Here is a 5,492-nt window from a genome sequence, read left to right as displayed (position 1 = left end):
AATTTTTTATAGTAATAAATAAAATATATTTTTATATTAACCGAGTAAGAGTATATAAATTATAAAGGAAAGAGATTTTTGAAAGGTTTAACGTTCAGTGCTAGGTTTTGCGTGTAGTTCATATTTTATGAAGGAGTAAAGTTAATCATTTTTTTTTTTCATTAAATAAAATTTATTCATTTGAATTGAATTATATTTATTGATTAATATTTACGTGTATTTAAAACTCTTACATTATTATTTTTTAATTACTATTTAATAATCAAAATTAATAATAATAAAAAATATAATTATAAATTATTATTTATTCAATTGACTATGACTTTTGTCATATAACAAACATACATTTTTTTGAAAATTACAATAGGTTAAATTAAAATATATAATGATTTTATATATGTTTAAATCCTCATAATCATCTCTTTATACATATACTCTTACCTGGTTAATAGTAAAAGTTATATTTATGTGTATAAAAGTTTAGTTTACTTTAATCATAGTTTTACCATTGGACAATCGATAATTTGTACCATCAAAATGTGCTTTGAATGCAAATAAAACTATATAGATAAATAAAATGTATACAAAAATTTAACAAATATTACGTAAAATTAATAATTTAAAGAGAAAACAGTGAAAAAAAAGCAAAAAATTTCATCAGTCGCTGAGACTCGATCCCGAGCGTGTATGTGTTGTGGGATTACGTAAAGTCCACTGGACCATAACACGAGTTGTTAACCGGAAGAAAAATGACCCCATTTAAGCTAATTAAAAATTTTCAAAGTCAATTTTCTCGACTTAGGGGGGACATTGGCAAAAAATTCCAAATACGTCTGATTCTGTATTCAATATAGATTAGATCTATATAAATTTTATGAAAATCGGTGACCCCATCACCGTGACCTCCCCTTCTTAGTAAAACCAATACCTTCTCAGCTTCGCATCGAAGCTAAAAGGTTAATTATACCATTAAATCTTATACTTTTTGTTAATTCAAATTTCTGGTTTTTCTAAAGGAAATATGATTATCATATAAAACCTAAAGATTTTATTAAATATCTAATATTAAGTTTTTAATATTAAATTATTTTTCAATAATAATTTTTTATTCAACTGATGTAAATTAATTAATTCACAACAATACAGGCTTGACGATTTTTTTATACAAAATTTCACCGCATACAACTTTTTTTTCATCGATAATGTCTATTAATTATGGATTCATAAGCATATTGTTTATATTATATATATTTAAAAGTTCTAAATTTACAAAGTATAATATTTTATAATATCAATTGTTACCTAGCACTATTATAACTGTCGATATTTTTTATTTATTTGTTATTGGTTTGACTATTTTATTTTAATATAAATATATTCAATTTTATATTTAAAATAGTTCACTTATTTTATATAAATAAATTTTGTCTCGCGTGTGCAATCACAAGAAATATATATGTGCAATTGTTTTTTTAAATTAATTGTTTTATTGCACAAAAAACCTATTTCATATATGTTTATATAATACTTTTAATCATAAGTTACAATATTAATTTTTTCCGTATTATAATAATCAATATTTTTGAATTACTTTTATTTCAATATGAATAAATTACAATATTTATTACCATAGATATAAATAACTACTGCATATGAAACACCCTGCGAAAATTCAAATTTTATTTCGATGTTATTTTTTAAACGGTATGCATGCATAAATCAATAGCGTACTTACGTTTGTTTATTTTTCGTCAGAAAGACGCGGCGTAGACCAGAGGTTCTCAAAGTCAAATGAATCACGGACCCCCATCTAAAGACCTAACCCTGATATGTGCTCGCGGACCCCTGGGGGTCCGCGGACCACACTTTGAGAAACTCTGGCGTAGACGACACATTGTAGTTCATACGAATAATGGGTTTTATGAAAACCTGCTTCATCGTATTCATTTTAGAATTACAACTAAATGATTTTTCCAATCGCAGGGGAATTCTTTGCCACTCCCATGTCGGACTTTGTTACTTTATAATCTTCGACAGTCATTATTTGAATTAAGTTTAAACAAACTGTGCTGTTCATATTTTTTGTGGGCCTATTATTATTAAAAAGGGCTATTTACTTATTTGTTGTACTTTCGGACCTTAAGACACTGTCCGAGGTCCACGTACACAGTCGTAACAATATTTTTCAACCCGTATACGCGTGTGTGTCATCAATTATATATATATATATAACAAATTTTTATTGTGACTGACACGGTCCCACGTCGCTTCGTTATACACGATGCCCCACGACTCGTGTCACCTTTATCAACCGTCGCCCTAATATGAGTATTTGACTGACCAACACCGCGGTTCAAAGTCCAGCAAGTGTCGCACGCCCGACGACGTCCCGCCGCAAATGATACCGTAGTCTTCTTCTCGTTGTCAAAGTGACATCGCCGACGAACCGATCCGCACCCGCGCACCGTAGCCATCAACGCTGCTAACCTTTTGACGCCCGAGGATCACACCGGACATCACGTCGTCGACGCCAGCGAAAGTGCCGCGATATTATGCGAAGATTATATATTTCTGCCGTCGCCGCTAATATTAATATATATATATATATATTAATATTTAATGTATATACATATATGTTAATATTCAATTATATATTCCTACAGACGACGACGCTGCCGCCGTATATGCCTCGTGTATAACGTTTCCCCCGCTACGCCCGCCCACAAAACACGGCTATACCTCGTGTATGATACGTTTACGTACTTAGGTCGCTTTACATATATATATATATATTAAGGTGGTCTAAAAGTGACAAAAAAAAATTTTTTTTTTTATGTTATANATCACGTCGTCGACGCCAGCGAAAGTGCCGCGATATTATGCGAAGATTATATATTTCTGCCGTCGCCGCTAATATTAATATATATATATATATATATATTAATATTTAATGTATATACATATATGTTAATATTCAATTATATATTCCTACAGACGACGACGCTGCCGCCGTATATGCCTCGTGTATAACGTTTCCCCCGCTACGCCCGCCCACAAAACACGGCTATACCTCGTGTATGATACGTTTACGTACTTAGGTCGCTTTATATATATATATATATATATATTCTAATTACTATTAAAAATGTATATTAACATGCTTTATTCTCATTAAAAGATATGAGTGTATTCATTCCGATTACTATGGATGATCTCGTATCGTCATTTTTCGTCACTACCTCCATGTTCCGGGAGTGAGTAATTTACAAGTGTGCTGTTTTCCTTGGATGTGGTACATCCCAAACTTTTACGTGAAAAACCGATACGTTTATTTAAGACGGTTTTATAAAATCGCAGTAATTTAAATTGATTTAAAGCTAAATTTAGAAAAATATTCGGTAATTAACCTGATAAATTAAGTTCAATCCTTGAACAGTTAAAAACTAATAGGGAGGTAGAACTAGTACTATGAGTGGGTCGTATATTTCTAATATTTGCATTGTAATGGAAAGTTACTGAATTACATGGAATAGAAGTACTGATAAAGATACAACTAGTAAATTAAAAATACTGAGAATTTATGAATATTTAAAAATAATCGCCCATAATTCTAAAAACGATAATTATACAATGTTATTGTGGTGTATAAATATAAAGGTCAATCAGTTAAATTTAAAAGAGGCCCATGACATTAACTGTGATGACTTATATGTATGATATAAATTTATATGTAATTTACACTAAATTAGGGAATGCAATCTCGCGAGATTGGAGCTCAGGCTGTGAAATATTGTTGCGTTTGCGTGTTTTAGAAAGAGATGAAAGCGGTTCATTATCGTTACAGTCATCATCAAATTCAGCAATATCATTAGTGGAGGCAGCTGATGTTGATGCGATCGACCAAGATGGATCTGCATTTGTCTGTGTCTGTGAATTAGTCAGACAGTGTTGCGAATGTAAGCGCTCTATAAGTGATTTAATTTCAGTTCGAACCACATTTTTCAGAGGCAATTTAAAGGTTTCGTCTTTCGAAAACTCTTCTTTATCTGCTTGATATTTAGCTGGATCTCTAATATATAACATCATGCTGTCAAATTCGTCCGACGCTCAACAATGCGCTTTCTCAAGGAGCCAGCTAGTTTTTCTGCCAATGGAGTTTTCAGCTCTTCCAGTTTACGAATCATAAAACTAAGTGTTGTTTCTGCGATAGCCAAGTCAGTATCTCGACGACATAACAACACCTCCACAGCCAGTTTTACAGGTTGAAATGTCTTGTCTAAGTTCACTAAAACCGCATGTTTTTCCCCACTCAAAGAGTAGTTCGGATCAGCTTCCAAGCCTAGGTCGATCAAAGCTTTGCTGACACACAGGTTGATTCTATTTAATGTAGAAATTATGTCTGCTAAGCTGGACCATCGAGTTTTACAATCAAGTTGTAACTTTATATCTTTTCCAAATTCTTGCTTTACGTATATTTGCACAGTATCAGTTTTAGTAGGTGATCTTTAAAAAAGTTTCACCAATTTCTTAACTTTCTCAATAATATCCACATATTCTGCATCTAGGTCTACTTCTATTTTGGAGATAGTGCAATAAAAAACATCATCTTCTGAGTCCAAGTCTGTGTTATATATTTCGTCCATTTCAGAAGAAATCTCCTCATCGTTTTCTTCATTTTCAGATTCTATCATAGGTTCCTCAACAACAGTTTGTTTTTTGTAAATAGTATCTATTATGCCAAGTTAAATTCCATAGGCATAGCAAAGCTGATGCGAAGGTAATATCAATCGACCCAATTTTTTCATCACACTTGCCCCATCTGTAGTGATATTGATAATATCTTTTTCCAGAATAAGGCCAAATTTGGTTAATTTTGTTTTCAAAATACTGACACCACTTTCAGTAGGCATACTTCCAAAGACGCGAATCAGCCCCAAGTTCCAAAACACAGCATTGCCGTTCAAAAATGTGTGTACATTTTCGCTAATAATCTCGTTAAACTCGAGAGAACTAGATTGCATTTCCTGCACTAAATATATATTCAGTATGATTGTAAAAACTATAAAATATCATAAACTTATAATATTAATAAATAAATATAGTTTAAAAAACTGAAAAATACGCTTTTAAAGCATATCGAATTAAAAAGTTAAAAATAATTTTTAAAATAAGCTTAAAACAATAATGAACGAAAAATACTAGTATTAATGTGATAAAAGCGTCGGGCGCTCAATATACGAAAAATGTGGCACAAAGCACCCACTTCAGCTGTCCTCATATCGCATTCAATTAATTAAAAATTTGTTTATATAAATATATATATATATATAATTGATGACACGCACGCGTGTACGGGTATGAAAACCAATAATAAAATTATACAGGAAAATATTGTTGTGGTCGAGTGGTGAGCGGGGTTGGGTGAATGCGTTACGACAGTCTAAGTCTCAAGGCCATAGACGATGGGATATAATAACGTGAGAATAATACCC

This window comes from Daktulosphaira vitifoliae, unplaced genomic scaffold (assembly GCF_025091365.1).
Source record: "Daktulosphaira vitifoliae isolate Bord-2020 unplaced genomic scaffold, ASM2509136v1 Scaffold_1, whole genome shotgun sequence".
Lineage (NCBI taxonomy): Eukaryota > Metazoa > Arthropoda > Insecta > Hemiptera > Phylloxeridae > Daktulosphaira > Daktulosphaira vitifoliae.
The sequence above is the reverse complement of the archived record's forward strand: the minus strand, read 5'-3'. Positions refer to the sequence as shown.